Raw genomic sequence first — 19,297 nt, 5'->3', positions numbered from 1 at the left:
AGATAACCACCAGAGTTTTCCCAAGTCCCAGAAACAGTTTGCTTTCTTTCTTTTTTCTTTGTTTGAAAGTTTGTGTGTATAAAACTTTCTAGATTCCACATATGAGTGTTACCATCTGGTAGTTGTTCTTTATCTCTTTGCTCAACTGATAAGCATGATCACCTCCAGTTCCATCCATCTTGTCTGAAAGGTCAGAACATCCTCCTTTTTGACTGCTGAGTACTATAATATTCAGTGCAATATATGTCACACGGTATCTTTAGACTGTCATCTGTCAGTGGGCATTGAGGTTGCGTCCACTCTTTGGCCACTGTGAATAATGCTGCTATGAATATGGGGTCTCACATATGCCATTTCTCTGTGTGTATGTCTCTATGTCAAAAGATATATTTTTTGTCATTTAAAAATATTTATTTCCTTTTTGTTGCCCTTGTTTTTTATTGTTGTAGTATTATTGTTATTGATGTCATCATTGTTGGATAGGACAGCGAGAAATGGAGAGAGGAGGACAAGACAGAGAGGGGGAGAGAAAGATAGACACCTGCAGACTTGCTTCACCGCCTGTGAAATGACTCCCCTGCAGGTGGGGAGCCAGGGGCTTGAATCGCGATCCATAGGCCTGTTCTTGTGTTTTGTGCCATGTGTGTGTAACCTGCTGCTCTTCTGCCTGACTCCCGTCAATAGCTAAATATAATAATACAATAAAATACAAATATTTCAAAGAAGACCTTATGGTCTGGGAGGTGGTGCAGTGGCTAAGCACAGGACTGTCAAGCATGAGGTCTCCACTTGAATCCCAGCAGCACATGCACCAGTGTGATGTCTGGCTCTTTTTCTGTCTCCTCCCACATTTCTCATTGATAATGAAATAAAATCTTAAAAATAAATAAATACTCTGCTTTCCCCATTTAATAGTCTAGGCACTTTTGTCGAAGATTAGATGCCCATAGGTGTGGGGGCTCACTTCTGGGGGCTCAATTCTATTCCACTGGTCAGTGTGTCTATTCATGTTTCAGTACCAAGTGGTTTTGATGACAATGGCCCTATAATACAGTTTGAGATCTGGGAGTGTGATGCCTCCAGTTCTGTTCTTTCTTCTCAAAATTGTTTTGGCAATTGTATGTCTTCTCTGGTTCCAGATAAACATTTGTAGTATTTCTTCTATTCTCCTAAAAAATGTGGGTGGGATCTTGATGGGGATAGCATTAAATTTGTAGATGGCTCTGGGTAGTATATTCATTTTGATGATGTTAATTCTTCCAACCTATGAACATGGAATATCTTTCTACTTCTTTGTGTCTTTTTCAATTTCCTTGAGTAGTGACTCATAATTTTCAGTATACAAGTCTTTCACTTCTTTGGTTAGGTTTATTCCTAGATTTTAAAAATTATTTTTGTTGCTATAGTAAGAGGAATTGATTTCTGGATTTCAACTCCTTCTAACTTAGTGTTTGCACAGAGGAATGCCACTGACTTTTGTATGTTAATTTTATAGCCTGACACCTTACTGTATTGTCTGATGATTTCCAAAAGCTTCTTGCTGGATTCCTTAAGTTATTCTATGTATACTATCATCTCATCTGCAAACAGGGAGAGTTTGACTTCTTCTCTTCCAATCTGTATGCCTTTAATTCTTTGCTCCTGCCTGATTGCTATGGCAAGAACTTCCAACACTATGTTGAATAGTAATGGTGACAGTGGGCTGCCCTTAATGGTACCTAAGCTGATAGATACCTGAAGACCTGCTTCGCTGCTTGTGAAGCGACCCCCTCTGCAGGTGGAGAATTGGGAGCTCGCAGTGGGTTCCTTAAGCCATTCCGTATGCTTGTGCCATGTGCGCTTAATCTGCCATGCCTGAGGTATCAGGTTTCTGGTGAATCCCCAGCTCTGTAGTGTAAGTCTGAGCTGAGCAGTGCTCTGTTGTCACTCATATATATTTAAAATATATAAAATTTTTATTTTCTACTTCACGAGAGCCTTGCTTTGCCCTGTGTCACAGTGTGGCAGGAACCTCAGAGCTCAGGGATGAGAGTTTCTTTGCATCACCATTATGATATCTACCCCTGCCCATCTCCCTCTCTTTGTATCTTTCAGTATCTCTATCTCTCATTACTAAATATAACAATAAAATAAAATATGATAAATATTGAGTGAAAAGGGAGACTTGGGCAGAAGTGAGAGTGCCCTGTGGTTATCATCTTCATCTATTTTTAAACATATCTCTCATTACTAAAACTATTAAGAAAGTAAATTAAAATATTTTTAAGTAGTTATTTATTCTCTTTTGTTGCCCTTGTTGTTTTATTGTTGTAGTTATTGTTGATAGTGGTAGGATAGGACAGAGAGGAATGGAGAGAGGAGGGGAAGATGAAGAAGGGGAGGGAAAGACACCTGCAGACCTGCTTCACCGCTTGTGAAGTGACTCCCCTGTAGATGGGGAGCTGGAGGCTCAAACCTGGATCCTTAAGCCAGTCCTTTTGCTTTGTGCTACCTTCGATTAACCCGCTGTGCTACTGCCCAGCTCCCAAAAGGAAAATATTTTTAAAAGAAATCCTGGGCTGGGAGATAGCTTAGTAGCTAGCATCATTCTCTCTCTCTCTCACCTTTTCTCAGTAGCTAAATAGAATAATACAATAAAATAGAAATATTTAAAATAAGAGCTTGTGCTCAGAAGCTGTCTTAGGAGTTCAGCCAAAGACTTTGATCCTTTTGGTGTCAAGAACCCAGTTCAATCCCAGGACCACCTATTGCTTTTCTTTCCTTTTCTTTTTTTTTTCTTTTCCCTTCTTTTGTTTCTTTCTTCCCTTTTGTTGCATTGTTGTAGTTACTATTGTTGTTATTGATGTCATCATTGTTGGATAGGACAGAGAGAAATGGAGAGAGGAGGGAAGACAGATAGACACCTGCAGACCAGCTTCACCGCCTGTGAAGGGGATTTGAAGGGACTCCCCGGCAGGTGGGGAGCCAGGGGCTCAAACCGGGATCCTTAAGCCGGTCCCTTTGCTTTGTGCCACCTATGCTTAACCAGCTGCCCTGCTGCCCAACTGACAGGACCACCATTTTCTGTAGCTAAGTAGTGTTCTGTTGTTTCTCTGTGTGATTTTCTCACAGTGTCTGTGTCAAGAGAAGAAAATGAGAAGAAAACTCAGAGAAATACGGGAGCCCTTTGGTTGGCTCTTTTCTCCTGTCAGGTGCATTCTGCTCCGTGTCCACAAGGTGGCGACATAACTCAGCAGGGCCCATGCTGTGCATGGGGGCCTTGCTGCCGCTGGAATAAATAAATGCCTTTTGTTCCGGCCTAATTGTTCATTTGGGCAGGGTATTTGCAGTCTGCTCACAGGCTGTGTTCTTGGAGGCTTGCTACCCAGGGGCTAGAGAGAGGCAGGAGACAGGCTCCACTGGGCAGAGCACTGACTTGCGTGGCTGAGGAACCAGGTTCCCTGGCCTGGTGCTGTGGCCACAGAGATAGGAGGGTCCTGGAGCTCTGCCTTTGCTCCCCCTCTGTCTGTGACATGGGTCAGTCCCTTTCTCTTCCCTGCACTGCTCCAGCCAACTTCCACGAAAACAGTGATTTGAGCACCTGTGCTGGGGTGCTGGGCAGTGATGAACCTGCTGGAGTTCCCAGATTTCCATGCACATGGACCAGGATTAGAGCCCCGTTCCCCACACACAGGATGAGGAGTAGTGAGGCAGGTCTGTGGTGGTTTCTTACCCTTGGCATAGAAAGGGAGAGGGAACAAAGGCTGGTCTCAGCACCCTTTTGTCTGTGAGGCCACCCCATGAGGCCAGGATTCTTGGCACCTAAGTCATGCAAGCCCAGCAGTGACCCTGCTGTGTTAGGTCTCCACCTTGTGGACACAGAGCAGAATGCACCTTATGGAGACTAGCCAGCCAAAGCGCACCATATTTCTCCAATATTCTCTTCATTTTCTTTCTTTCTTTTTGTCCTCCAAGGTTATTACTGGGCCTCAGTGCCTGTGTTAAGAATCCACTGCTCATGGAGGCTATTTTTTCCTTTTGTTGTATCTTTGTTGTTATTATTATTGTTGTTAATTGCTATTGCTATTACTGGATAGGACTTAGAGAAATGGAAAGAGGAGGGGAAGACAGAGAGAGAGATAAAGACAGATACCTGCAGGCCTGCTTCACTGCTTGTGAAGTGATCCCCTATGCAGGTGGGTAACTGGGGGCTCACACTGGGTTCCTTACACCATTCCTTGTGCTTTGTGCCAAGTTTGCTAGCCTGCCAGCCAACCAACTGGCTGCCCTCCCTGACATTGATCCAGGGAGAAAAGCACAAAGAGAAACACCAGGACACTGCTTAGCTCAAGCTCATGGTGGTGCTGTGGATTGAAACTGGATTCTTGAAACCACAGGCATGAAAGTCTTTGGCAGAACTCCTAAGATAGCTCACAAGCCTATGGTCTTCTTATTTTTAATATTTGTGTTTTATTGAATTATTATATTTAGTTATGGAGATTGATGATTATGATGCTAGTTAGTAAGCTGTCTTACAACCCAGTTCTTCATTTTAGAAAACTTAATTTTTTTACTCTATTTATTTATTTGTTGGATAGAGACAGCCAGAAATCACAAGGAAGGGGTTGATACAGGGGGAGAGAGACAGAGAGACACCTGCAGCCCTGCTTCACCACTCATGAGGCTTCCTCCCGCAGGTGGAGGTGACTGGGGCTTTGAATCTGGTTCTTGCACTGTAACAAGTACACTGAACCAGGTGGGCCACCACCCGCCACCTATAATCCCTTTATTTTACTTTTTTATTTTACATCTGGAACCGTGGATTCCATGTGCTGGCACAGAGCTTCAGCAATCAACCTAGTGTTAAGGAAAGTAGAAAAGCGGGTTTGGGGGTAGAGACCAAAATGGTGATGCAAAGACACTCTCATGCCTGAAGCTCTGAAGTCCCAGGTTCAATGCTCTGCACCACCATAAGCCAGAGGTGTTCAGTGCTCTATTAAAAACACACACAATCAGAAGTGGAAAAATGTCCAGACTAGAAGAAAGTTAACAAAAACAGAAAGACATAGGCAGTTTCAGCACACATGCAGGAACCCTCATAGTTGCTGCTGGGGATGGAAGTGGTAGCATGAAGGGCAAGGCGGGTGCTTGTCATCAGGGCAGCCCTCAGAAACTGCACCAAAGTTTCCAAGCGGTGCACAGTGCCTAGGGGTCAGGATGGAGTCTGACACGTGATATGCAGGTGGACTCAAGTTATTGTCTGGGGAGATGATGTCATGGCTGAAAAAAGGACCAGAAAGCTTGATCGGGGAAGAGAGCATCTCCCAAATATGGGAAAGGTGCATAAATATTGTTGGTTGTAAACCCCATCGATTTGATCTGATCTGGGGCCCATATTCAGCTTAGGAGTCTATGTGACCTCTGCTTCCCTATAGCACTGAGCTCGCATTCTGTGATCATGAGTAGGAACGTTCCAAGCTGTTCTATCTAACAATGATGTCAGTAGTACAACAATAATAATAACAATAAACAACAAGGGAAACAAAAGGGAATAAATAGGCTCCAGGAGCAGTAGATTCATAGTGCAGGCACTGAGCCCAAGAAATAACCCTGGAGGAAATAAATTTGAATAAGACCTTGTGCTCAGAAGCTATATTAGGAGTTAAGCCAAAGACTTTTTTCTCTTGGTTTCAAGAACCCAGTCTCAACTCCAGGGTCCCCCATTTTCTCCAGTTGAGCAGTGTTCTGGTGTTTCTCTGTGTGCTTTTCTCACTGGGTCTGTGTCAAGAGAAGAAAATGAAGAGAATACTCGGGAGAAATACAGGAGCATTTGGTTGGCTCTTTTCTCCTGTCAGGTGCATTCTGCTCTGTGTCCACAAGGTGGCGACATAACTCAGCAGGGCCCCTGCTGTGCTGGTGGTCTTGCTGCCACTGGAATAAGTAAATGACTCTTTGTCTGGCCTGATTGTTCATTTGGGCAGGGTGTTTGTAGTCTGCTCACAGGCTGTGTTCTTGGAAGCTTACTACCCAGGCACTAGAGAGAGGCTCACTGGGCAGAGCACCAGAGTTGCCTGGCTGAGGAACCAGGTTCCCTGGCCTTTGCGGTGGCCACAGAGACAAAAGAGTCCTGGAGTTCTGCCTTTGCTCCCCCTCTGTCTGTGCCATGGGTCAGTCCCTTTCTTATCCCTTAAGTGCTCCAACCCTCTACCAGGATAAAAGCAATTTGAGCACCTATGCTGGGGTGCTGGGCAGTGATGAACCCACTGGAGTTCCCAGACTTCCATGCACATGGACCAGGATTGGAGCTCTGTTCCCCACCTGCAGGGTGAGGAGAGATGAGGCAGGTCTGTGGGGGTGTCTTATCCATGGCACAGAAAGGGGTGGGAAGCAATGGCAGATCTCTAGGCCCCTTCTGTCTGGGAGGCCATCTCACCAGGCCAGGAATCCTGGCAGCTCTCATGCCAGCCCAGCAATGACCCTGCTGTGTTGGGTCTCCACCTTGTGGACACTGAGCAGAATGCACCTTATGGGAGACTAGCCAGCCAAAGTGGTCCCGTATTTCTCTGAATATCCTCTTCATTTTCTTTCTTTCTTACTCATTTTTTATTACTTTTTAGATTCCAGGGTTACTGCAGGGGTTCTCTGTCTGCACCATGAATCCACTGCTCCTAGAGGCTATTTTTCCTTTTGTTGCCCTTGTTATCATTGTTATTGTTGTTATTGCTGTTGTTGTTGTTGGATAGGGCAGAGAGGAGAGGAAGACTGAGAGTGTGAGAGAGTGTAGACAGCTGCGGATCTGCCTCACGGCTTGTGAAGTGACACTCCCGCAGGTGGGGAGCCGGGCTCTTGAACCGGGATCCTTATGCTGGTTCTCATGTTTTGCACCATGTGCACTTAGCCCGCTGAGCTACCGCCTGCCCCCCTCTCCATTTTCTATTCGTGACATTGATCCAGGGAGAAAAGCACAAAGAGAAACACCAGAACACTGCGCAGCTCAAGCTCTGGTGGTCGTGTGGATTGAAACTGGGTTCTTGAAGCCACAGGCATGAAAGTCTTTGCCAGAACTCCTCAGATAGCTCACAAGCCTATGGCCTTGTTATTTTTAATATTTGTGTTTTATTGAATTATTATATTTACTTATGGGGAGATGATTATGATGCTAGGTACTAAGCTGTCTTACACCCAGTTATTCATTTTAAAATACTAAAAACTTTTTTTTTACTATATCTATTTGTTGGATAGAGACAGCCCGAAATTGTCAGGATGGGGTTGGTTGATACAGAGGGAGCGAGAGAGACAGCAGCCCTGCTTCACCACTCATGGGGCTTTGTCTTGTTAATATATTTTTTAATTTTTTAAAAAAAGATGTTGCTTGTTTATGAGAAAGATAGGAGGAGAGAGAAAGAACCAGACATCACTCTGTCACGATGCTGTCAGGGATCGAACACGGGACTTCATGCTTGAGAGTTCAAAGTCCTGTCACTGTGCCACCTCCAGGACCACGATCTTATCAATATTTTGAGTAAAGAAAGATAGGTCTAAAAATAGCAAGATGATACTTATTAGGCAGTCACTTCCACAGAAGCTCTCCTTTTAAATTTATTATTTTGTCATATTTTGTTGTTATGTTTTATAAGGAGAGTTAGAAATATAGAGAGAAACATACAGAGAGTGGCTAAAAACAGTTGTGGGGGGCAGGATGTTTCTTCCCCTACACCAGACGGCCTTTCTAGTTCCCCCTGAAGTAGATTTTTTATTAGCTCTCAGTCAGTCAGTACAGTTTTAAGCAAATTTAGTGTCGTGTGTGTGTCTCTCTCTCTGTGTCTGTGTGTGTGCACGCATGTGATACGTGCAGACCTGAGACTTCCTTTCCTAAGGACAAAGCCATGATTTTAATCCAGAGCCTAGGGCAGGCCAGTGAAATAACTGACTTGGACAGTGTGCTGCTCTTCAGGGCTATGGTCTCTTTGATTCTCTCTCTCTCTCTCTCTCTCTCTCTCTCTCTCTCTCTCTCTCTCTCTCCTTCTCTGTCTCTATAAAAGCAAAGCGTCAAGTGCAAGCATAGTATCACCAAACCACTCCCTTTCAAATGTCCATTTGTGGGCTGGCTAATAGCTCCCCTGATGGCACTTGTTCTGCCATAAAACTTGTCCCACTTCTTCCAACACTACAGACATTGTAAACACGTGTACAAACTACACGGTGAACTCACAACATTGATTCATAGCTGTGCTGTGCATATGTTCATTTTTATAATTTTTATTTCTAAAAAGGAAAACTGACAAAATCATAGGATTAAAGGGGTACTACTCCATACAGTTCCCACCACCAGAACTCCGTATCCCATCCCCTCCCCTGATAGCTTTCCTATTCTTTATCCCTCTGGGAGCATGGACCCTGGGTCATTGTGGGGTGCAAACGGTGGAAGGTCTGGCTTCTGTAATTGCTTCCCCGCTGAACATGGCCGTTGACAGTTCGATCCATACGCCCAGCCTGTCTCTCTCTTTCCCTAGTGAGGCAGGGCTCTGGGGAATTGGTGCCCCAGGACACATGGTGGGGTTGTCTGCCTGGGGAAATCTGGCAGGCATCATGGTAGCATCTGGACCTTATGGCTGAAGAGTTAACATATGAAGCCAAACAAATTATTGAAAATTATGAACCTAAAGGTTAGAATATTGCAGATGAAGATTTGGGGTCTCCATTTTGAAGACAGCTAGTAGGCCTACTTTAGCTATATTCCAAAGGGCCTATGACTGTACTAGTTCTTTCCCGAGCCTGACATCTGATATGCAGGTGGACCCAAGCTATTGTCTGGGGAGAAGATGTCTTAGATGAAAAAAGGAATAGAGGGAGTCGGGCTGTAGCGCAGCAGGTTAAGCGCAGGTGGCGCAAAGCACAAGGACCGGCATAAGGATCCCGGTTCGAACCCCGGCTCCCCACCTGCAGGGGAGTCGCTTCACAGGCGGTGAAGCAGGTCTGCAGGTGTCTATCTTTCTCTCCTCCTCTCTGTCTTCCCCTCCTCTCTCCGTTTCTCTCTGTCCTATCCAATAATGACGACAACAATAATAACTACAACAATAAAACAACAAGGGTAACAAAAGGGAATAAATAAATAAAATATTTTTTAAAAAAAGGAATAGAAAGCTGGATCAGGGAAGAGAGTAGCTCCCAAATATGGGAAAGATGTATAAATATTGTTGACTGTAACCACCATCAATTTGATGTGATCTGGGGCCCACATTCAGCTTAGGAGCCCACGTGCCCTCTGCATCCCTGTAGATCTGCGCTCACACTCTGTGGTCATGAGTAGCGACGTTCCGCGCTGCCCTGGTTTCAGGACCTATGACCCTCAGGTGGGAGCGATAGTATGTTATCCAGCCTTCCTTTGGAGGCTGGAACATTTTCTAGTTTCTTTATCTTTTAAAAATATTTATTTATTTTATATTTTGTTGCCCTTGTTTTTTTTTTTTTTTTTTACTGTTGTTGTAGTTATCATTGTTGCTGTCATTGATGTCACTGTTAGATAGGACAGAGAGTAATGACACCTGCAGACCTGCTTCGCCACCTGTGATGTGACTCCCCTGCAGGTGGGGAGAATGGGGCTTGAACTGGGATCCTTGTTCTGGTCCCTGCGCTTCCTACCACGTGCGCTAAACGCAATGCACTCCTCTCCGACTCCTCCTGGAACATTCTCTACCGGTGTTGATCCACATTGAGGGATGGTCCTATGCAGGCCCGCAAAAGGGGTCCAGTGTGTTGTTCTTGATGGAGATGTTACTATTTTAGCCAAATGCCGAGCGAGTCTCCTTGGATCGCATGTTCAAACCTTCAAAGAACTTTTTACTTATTTACTTATTTATTTTATTTTAGATTTCACTTGCCCCGTAATGAGAAAGGTAGGATGAAAGAAAGAACCGCACCTCACTCTGGTACATCTGTTGCTGGGGATTGAACTCAGGATCTAATGTTGGAGAATCCAGTGCTTTATCCACTGCACCACCTCCGGGACCACTCAGAGCACTTTCTTTTCTGTTGCACTGAAGAGAGGCAACTTGCAGGACTATGTTCCTAGTGAGATGTGAGACAGAACAACGTGGAAGTGGAAGGAGCATTCAGACGTCCTTGAGAGTGCTGGAGTCTGTGTGCAGACTCAACTGGTCAGCGTGTTCGGAGTGTGGCGGTAGGGGCTTCCGCCAGGAGTTGTTTTCTGCAACAGCGACTGAAGGTAGTGAAGTGAGCGCCACCCTCAGGGCTTCTCTCTGTTTTTACTTAGAAACAACTAGGCTGTGAGGTTCAGAGGGCGTCGCTCCACACCACACCCTCCACCAGAGTTCTTTGTTCCCAGCCTCACACCTCCCAAAGATAACCACCAGAGTTTTCCCAAGTCTCAGAAACAAATTTTCTTGCTTTTTTTTTTTGAAAGTTTATGTGGGGGAGTCGGGCGGTGGCGCAGTGGGTTAATCGCAGGTGGCACAAAGCGCAAAGACCAGCATAAGGATCCCGGTTCAAGCCCCTGGCTCCCCACCTGCAGGGGAGTCGCTTCACAGGCGGTGAAGCAGGTCTGCAGGTGTCTCTCCTTCTCTCCCCTTCTCTGTCTTCTCCTCCTCTCTCCATTTCTCTCTGTCCTATCCAACAACGACATTAATAATGACAACAACAATAACTATAACAATAAAACAACAAGGGCAACAAAAGGGAATAAATAAATAAATATATTAAAAAAGTTTGTGTGTATAAAGTTTTCCAGATTTCACGAGTGAAATAATGTGGTAGTTGTTCTTCATTTCTTTTTTTCCTCTTTTTAAAAAATTTTATTTATTTATTCCCTTTTGTTGCCCTTGTTTGTATTGTTGTATTGTTGTTGTTGGATAGGACAGAGAGAAATGGAGAGAGGAGGGGAAGACAGAGAGGGGGAGAGAAAGACAGACACCCGCAGACCTGCTTCACCGCCTGTGAAGCGACGCCCCTGCAGGTGGGGAGCCGGGGCTCGAACTGGGATCCTTAGGCCAGTCCTTGTGCTTTGCATCACCTGCGCTTAACCCGCTGTGCTACTGCCCGACTCCCCTTTATTTCTTTTTATCTTTATTTATTTACGGATAGAGACAGTCAAAATCGAGAGGAAGGGGGAGACAGAGAGGGAGAGAGACAGAGAGACACCTGCAACCCTGCTTCACCACTCACAAAGCTTTCCCCCTGCAGGTGGGGGCCAGGGGCTCGAACCTGGGTCTTTGCACATTGCAACATGTGCACTCAACCAGGTGCACCAGCACCCGGCCCCTGTTCTTTATTTCTTTGCTTATTTGATAAGCATAATCGTCTCCAGTTTCATCCATTTTGTCCCTGAGGTCACAACATCCTCCTTTTTGACTGCTGAGTAATATCTTCAGTGGAATATGTGTCACATGGTATCTGTCAGTGGGCATTGAGGCTGCTTCCACTCGTTGGCCACTGTGAATAATGCTGCTATGAATATGGGGTCTCACATATGCCTTTTTAAAAAATTTATTGTCCCTTTTGTTGCCCTTGTTTTTTTTTTCTTTCCTTGCTATAGACTTGATTCTACAGAGACTTTTTAAAATGATTTATTTTCCTTTTTGTTGCCCTTGTTGCTTTATTGTGGTAGTTATTATTGTTGTTGTTGATGTCGTCATTGTTGGATAGGACAGAGAGAAATGGAGAGAGGAGGGGAAGACAGAGGGGGAGAGAAAGATAGACACCTGCAGACCTGCTTCACTGTCAGTGAAAAGACTCCCCTGCAGGTGGGGAGCTGAGGGCTTGAACCTGGATCCTTACAATGGTCCTTGCACTTCGAACCACCTGTGCTTAACACATTATGCCACTGCCTGACTCCCTCCCTTGTTTTTTTAATTGTTGTTGTAGTTATTACTGTTGTTGTTATTGATGTCGTTGTTGTTAGGATAGAGAAATGGAGAGAAAAGGGGAAGATAGAGAGGGAGAGAGAAAAATAGACACCTGCAGACCTGCTTCACCACCTGTGAAGCGACTCCCCTGTAGGCGGGGAGCCGGGGTTCGAACCTTGATCCATAGGCCAGTCCTTGCGCTTTGTGTCACCTGCACTTAACTCGCTGCACTACTGCCCAACTCCAGCCTTTTCTATTTTTATACCCGAGCACTGACCATCTCTGGCTCATAGTGGTGAGGAGGATTGAACCTGGGACTTTAGATCTTCAGGATGGACAGTCTGTTTGCATTACCATTATGCTGTCTGACCCTGCCCACTTATGCCCCTTTGGGTAAGCGTTTGTGTGTCCTTTGAGTAAATACCTAAGAGTGCTATTGCCCGGTCATGTGGTGATTTCATTTTTATGTAAAGATGCTCCACATCACCATCCATGAGGCTGACCAGTTTGCCTCCCCACCAGCAGCATGGAAGAGTCCCTTTTTCTCCAGAACCTCTCCACCACCTGCTCTGTTGTTTCCTGTGTTGTTGGTATAGGCCATTCTCTAAGTTGGGAATTGGAATCTCAGTTTAAAAAAAATTTTTTTTAATTATCTTTATTTGTTTCTTGGACAGAGGAAGCCAGAGGTCAAGAAAGAAGGGGGTTGGAGAGAGGGAACGAGACAGAGTGACACCTGCAGCACTGCTTCACCACTTGCACAGCTTTCCCCCTGCAAGTGTGGACTGGGGGCTCAAACCCGGGTCCTTGAACATTATAACATGGTGTGCCACCACCCGTCCTCTGTACTTTTATTGACATTTGTCGCATAATAAGTGATGTGGATGGAGCATTTCTTCTTGTGTCTGTGGACCACATGTATCTGTTAAATGGAGAGCTGCCTGCTCAGTTCTTTGTCCACTTTTTATGGGGTTGTTTTTTTTCTTCTTGTTAAGCTATCCCGGTTTTTTCTAGATGTTTGACATCCATCATTTGTTTGATGTGTGGTGTGTAAAGATTTTTTCCCAGTTTCTGAGTTGCCTGGTTAGCTTTGGGTAGTTGGCTTTCGATGTATAAAAGCTTCTGAATTTGATCTTGTCCCGTTTGTTTCCTCTTGTTTTCATCTCACAAGCCCAGGGACTGGAGTCTCCCAATATGTCTTTGGTGTTAAGATCCTGCAGTGTTTTGCTGAATTTTCTATACATTTTAGAGTTTCTGGTCTAATGTCTAGCTCTTTGATCCATTTTGATCTGATTTTGGTGCAAGATATGAGGCGATGATCTAGTTCTATTTTTCTACATGTGTCTGTCCAGTTACTCAGCACCATTTGCGGAAGGGGCTTTATTGTCTAAGTTTTTCCGTTTTCAGGAAAGTCACCATTGGGATCTTGACAGGAAAATGAAATGGAAGATGTAGATGGGTGTTGATGAAATAGCTGTTTAAAGCATGTTCTTCCAATCGGGGGACAAGGAATGTTCTTCCATTTCTTTTAAAATATTTATTTATTCCCTTTTGTTTCCCTTGGTGTTTTATTGTTGTAGTTATTATTGTTGTTGTCGTTGTTGGATAGGACAGAGAGAAATGGAGAGAGGAGGGGAAGACAGAGAGGAGGAGAGAAAGATAGACACCTGCAGACCTGCTTCACCGCCTGTGAAGCGACTCCCCTGCAGGTGGGGAGCCGGGGTTCGAACCGGGATCCTTATGCTGGTCCTTGTGCTTTGCGCCACCTGCGCTTAACCCGCTGCGCTACAGCCCGACTCCCTGTTCTTCCATTTCTGTGTGTCCTTTTCAATTTCTTTATCAGTGTTCTGTGGTTGTTCTTATAAGGGTCCTTCCCTCCTTTGTGAGGTTCACTCAGAGGTATTTTATTTTTTTTAGGTTTTATTGCAAATGGGATTAAATACTTCAATTCCATTTTCTCTGATATGTCACTTCTATCTTTCTTTTTCTTTTTTTGTATAACCATTATGCTATCTACTCCCCACTCTAACTTGTTATTTCTATATAGAAATGCCACAGATCTATGGGCGTTAACTTTGCATCTTGCTACATAACCGAGTCCTTGCACCGTGTAACATGTGCACTCCACCAGGTGCACCACCACCTGTCCCCCAGTTACTATCCATACAATGCGTCGTTATTCTGTCTTCTCCTTCCAACTCACCTTTTCTCCTGTCCTATAATAAAAAGATGGAAGAGGAAAAGAATGGCTTCTAGGATTGGTGGATTTGTCATGCAGACACCAAGCCCCACCAGTAACCCTGGAGGCAAGAAACAAAAACAAAAGACAAAGACAACTGATTCAAAGGAACATATACATTCCACTCCCATGTTCATAACTGCATTCTTCACAGTAGCCAAAAATATGGGCTATTAGTAACTTGCATCATTCTCTCCCCCCTCTCTCTTTCTCTTAGTAGCTAAATATAATAATACAATAAAACAGAAATATTTAAGGGGGCCGGGCAATAGTGCAGCAGGTTAAACACACATGGCACAAGGAGCAAGGACTGGCTTAAGAATCCCAGTTTGAGCCCCTGGCTCCCCACCTGCAGGCAGGCCAATTCACAGGCAGTAAAGCAGGTCTGCAGTTGTTTATCTTTTTCTCCCCCTCTCTGTCTTCCCCACCTCTCTCCATTTCTCTTTGTTCTATTCAACAAAGATGTCAGCAATAACAACAACAATAAACAACAAGGGAAACGAAAGGAAAAACATAGCCTCCAGGAGCTGTGGATTCATAGTGCAGGCACCGAATCCCAGCAATAACCCTGGAGTAAAAAAAAAAAAAAGAAAGAAAGAAATATTTAAATAAGACCTTGTGCTCAGAAGCTATCTTAAGAGTTAAGACAAAGGTCCATTAGGTCTCAAAAACCCAGTCTTAACCCCAGGACCACCATTTTCTTTATTTTCTTTAGCTGAGCAGTGTTCTGGTGTCTCTCTGTGTGCTTTTCTCACTGGGTCTGTGTCAAGAAAAGAAAATGATGAGAATACTCGGGAGAAATACGGGAGCCCTTTGGTTGGCTCTTTTCTCCTGTCAGGTGCATTCTGCTCTGTGTCCACAAGGCGGCGACATAACTCAGGACTGCTGTGCTTCGGGGTCTTGCTGCCACTGGAAGAAATAAATAACTCTTGGTGTGGCCTAATTGTTCATTTGGGCAGGGTGTTTGCAGTCTGCTCACAGGTTGTGTTCTTGGAAGTTTGCTACCCAGATGCTAGAGTGAGGCAGGTGACTGGCTTCATTGGGTAGAACACCAGACATTCGTGTCTGAGGCATCAGATTCCCCTGCCCGCTGGGGTGGCCACAGACACAGAAGGAGCTCTGCCTTTGCTCCCCCTCTGTCTGTGCCATGGGTCAGTCCCTTTCTCTTCCCTGCCCACTTCCAGGAAATAAGCGATTTGAGCACCTGTGCTGTGGTGCTGGGCAGTGATGAACCTGCTGGAGTTCCCAGACCTCCATGCACATGGACCAGGCTTGGAGCCCCGTTCCCCACCCACAGGTTAAGGAGAAGTGAGGCAGGTCTGTGGGGGTTTCGTACCCATGGCACAGAAAAGGGTGGAGGAAGCAAAGGCTGATCTCTGGGACCCTTTTGTCTGTGAGGCCGCCCCACTAAGCCAGGAATCCTGGCACTTAAGCCATGCAAGCCCAGCAGTGACCCAGCTGTGTTAGGTCTCCACCTTGTGGACACGGTGCAGAATGCACCTTATGGGAGACTAGTCAGCCAAAGTAATCCCGTATTTCTCCTAATATTCTCTTCATTTGCTTACTTATTTATTAATTTTTTATTTTTATTTTTTATTCCAGGGTTATTGCAGGGGATCGTTCCCTGCACTATAAAATCCACTGCCCTTGGAGGTTATATTTTTCCATTTGTTGCCCTTGTTATTGTTGTTGCTATTATAATTGTTGTTATTGCTGTTGTTGTTGCATAGGACAGAGACAAATCAAGAGAGGAGGGAAAAACTGAGAGGGGGAGAGAGCATAGACAGCTGCAGATGTGTTTTATCGCTTGTGAAGAGACACCCTTGTAGGTGGGGAATCAGGGGCTTGAACCTGGATCCTTAGGCTGGTCCTTGCACTTTGAGCAATGTTCACTTAACCCACCATGCTACCGCCTGCCCCTCCTCTTAAATTTCTTATTTTTTTAAACATTTATTTATTTCCTTTGTTTCCCTCATTGTTATCGTTGTTGTTGGATAGGACAGAGAGAAATGGAGAGAGGAAGGGAAGACAGAGAGGAGGAGAGAAAGATAGACACCTGCAGACCTGCTTCACTGCCTGTGAAGCGACTCCCCTGCAGGTGGGGAGCTGGGGGCTCAAACTGGGATCCTTATGCCGGTCCTTGCGCTTTGTGCCACCTGCGCTTAACCATTGAGCTATCTCCTGATTACCCCCTCTTCATTTTTCTATTCCTGACATTCATCCAGGGAGAAAAGCACAAAAAGAAACACCAGAACACTGTTCAGCTCAAGCTAATGGTGGTGGTGTGGATTGAAACTGGGTTCATGAAGCCACAGGCACGAAAGTCATTGGCAGAACTCCTAAGATAACTCACAAGCCTATGGTCTTCTTATTTTTAATATTTGTTTTTTATTGAATTATTATATTTAGTTATGGAGAGAGATGATTATGCTGCTAGTTACTAAGCTGTCTTACACCCAGTTATTCATTATAAATACTTAAAATTTTACTATATTTATTTATTTGTTGGAAAGAGACAGCCAGAAATTGAGAGGAAGGCTTTGGTCAATACAGAGGGAGAGAGAGACACCTGCATCCCTGCTTCACCACTCATCAGGCTTCCTCCCTCAGGTGGAGGCGACTGGGGGTTTGAATCCAGTTCTTGCACTGTAACAAGTACTGAACCAGGTGGGCCACCACCCAGCCCTCAATAATACTTTTTTTTTCCTCCAGGGTTATTGCTGGGCTCGGTGCCTGCACCATGAATCCATCACTCCTGGAGGCCATTTCCCCCCCCTTTTGTTGCCCTTGTTGTTGTAGCCTCGTTGTGGTTATTATTATTACCATTGTTGATGTTGTTCATTGTTGGATAGGACAGAGAGAAATGGAGAGAGGAGGGGAAGAGAAAGATAGACACCTGCAGATCTGCTTCACCGCCTGTGAAGCGACTCCCCTGCAGGTGGGGAGCCGGGGGCTCGAACCGGGATCCTTACGCTGTTCCCTATGCTTTGCGCCACATGCGCTTAACCCACTGCACCACCGCCCGACCCCCACTATAATACTTTTATTTTACTTTATCTTGTTAATACTTTGAGTAATGAGAGTTAGGTTTAAAACGAGCAAGATGATAATAACTCGGTCAACAATTCCACGGAAGCTCTCCTTTTTTTTATTTAATATTTATTTCATTGTTCTATTTTGTAAGGAGAGTTGTAGATACAGAAAGACACAAGTGATGTATTTTTTTATTTATAAAGAGGAAACACTGGTGGTTCCAGGAGTGGCACAGTGGATAAAGCATTGCATTCTCAACCATGGGGTCCTGAGTTCAATCCCTGGCAGCACATGTACCAGAGTGATGTCTGCTTCTCTCTCTGTCTCTCCTATCTTTCTCATAAAAATAAATAAATAAATAAATAAATAAATAGATAAAACACTAAAAAAAAGGAAACACTGACAAAACCACAGAATAAGAGGGGTACAATGCCACACAATTCCCATCACCAGAACTCCTTATTCCATTCTCTCCCCTGATAGCTTTCCTATTCTTTATCCCTCTGGGAGTATGGACCCAAGATTATTGTGGGATGCAGAAGGTGGAAGGTCTGGTTTCTGTAATTGCTTGCCCACTACACATGGGCATTGACAGGTCGATCCATCCTCCCAGTCTGTCTTTCTCTGCCTAGTGAAGCAGGGTTCTGGGGAATCAGAGCTCCAGGACACATTGTTGGGGTTGTCTGTTCAGGGATGTCTGGTTGGCATCATGCTAGCATCTGGAACCTGGTGGCTAAAAGGAGAGTTAACATATAAAGCCAAACAAATTGTTGACTAGTCATGAACCTAAAAGGCTGGAATAGTGCAGATGAAGAGGTGGGGGTCCTTCGTTTTGTAGATAGTTAGTAGGCATATTTTAGTTATATTTCAAAGGGCCAGTGGCTATACTAGTTTCTCTCTATCTCCTCTCTGTCTCTCTCTCTCTCTTTTCCCCCTGAGCCTGAAATCTGATATGCAGCTGAATCCAAGTTATTGTCTGGGGAGATGATGTCATGGCTGAAAAAAATGACCAGAAAGCTGGATCAGGGAAGAGAGTAACTCCCAAATATGGGAAATATGTATAAATATTGATGACTATAAACCCCATTGATCTGATATGATCTGGGGCCCATATTCAGCTTAGGAGCCTATGTGACCTCTGCATCCCTGTAAATTCGAGCTTACATTCTGTGGTCATGAGTAGGAACGTTCCAAGATGCCTCAATATCTTCCTCAGGTATAGCATAGAGTATGTTGTCCAGCCTCCCTTGCGAGGATGGAACATTCTCTACCTTTGCTGATCCAAGTTGAGGGCAAGGTCCTATGGAGGCCCTCTAAGGGGTCTATTTTGTTGTTCCTGATAGAGATGACCAGTACCAATGGAGAGAGGGATTTATTTGAGGTCTAAGCCCATCATGTCTGTTTGGGAATCTCAGGACTCCCTGAATAGGGATCCAGCTGATGGGGTGGCCCAATAGTGACTAGAGTCATCGTTAAAGTATGTCAGTCTCTTGCCCTTATTCAGCTTTTGCAGTCCTTGCTTTGATGAGGTTAGCTTTGGAGTGAGTGAGGGAAGTGTAATAGGAAGTAGGTGAGGAGGGTATCTAAGACTAAGTAGACATTATTTCATGAGGAACTTTATACTGACTCACTGCAGACTATTGTTTATTTTTGCTTTCAGGTACATATTTTGCCCTAGTTTATGGATACGTGTGAACATATGCTCTATCTCAAGGGACCTGATCTATATCTAGGTTTTGGGACTTTGTCAAGAAGTGAACCACCTGTATAGGAATTAGAGAATCCTATGAAAGGAAAGGTCTCACCCGAGTAATGAGGCTGAAGGGTTGACATTCCATTCCTGACATCTCTGGACACAGTCTGAAATGACCTAACAAATCATTTGTTAGAATTTATTGTATCATACACAACATCACCATAATTTGTGTCCTTTGACATTAATTGTATACGGCTGTGCCACCAGTTGCTTCTGTTCTCCCTGGTCTACGCTTTTAAGAGAGTCAACATATCAAGGACTCGGCCTATGTATTAAAAAGATTCAGTCTGTGCATTAAAAAGTTTGATCATTCAATCACTCCACCCTCATGTTAATTAAATAGTGATTTATATGACTACAAATTAATAGGAGTGTACATAAACACCATCTCACCACCAAAAGACTGTGTCCCAACCCATCCTCCCCCCCTTC

At 44.6% G+C, this 19,297-nt stretch overlaps 2 long non-coding RNA genes across 2 annotated transcripts in view; one reads left to right on the top strand and one right to left on the bottom strand.

The window, feature by feature from the left end:
* LOC132536800 (uncharacterized) overlaps nt 1–13,647 on the bottom strand; it is a 60,925-nt gene extending 47,278 nt beyond the window's left edge. The window contains exon 1 of the long non-coding RNA XR_009548336.1: nt 13,513–13,647. This is a non-coding gene — a long non-coding RNA (uncharacterized LOC132536800). The remainder of the gene's footprint in view (nt 1–13,512) is intronic.
* Nucleotides 1–19,297, top strand: part of LOC132536799 (uncharacterized) — a 38,995-nt gene that overhangs the window by 5,517 nt on the left and 14,181 nt on the right. The window lies entirely within an intron of this gene.

The sequence above is a fragment of the Erinaceus europaeus genome, chromosome 2, assembly GCF_950295315.1.
Source record: "Erinaceus europaeus chromosome 2, mEriEur2.1, whole genome shotgun sequence".
Lineage (NCBI taxonomy): Eukaryota > Metazoa > Chordata > Mammalia > Eulipotyphla > Erinaceidae > Erinaceus > Erinaceus europaeus.
The sequence above is the reverse complement of the archived record's forward strand: the minus strand, read 5'-3'. Positions and strand labels throughout refer to the sequence as shown.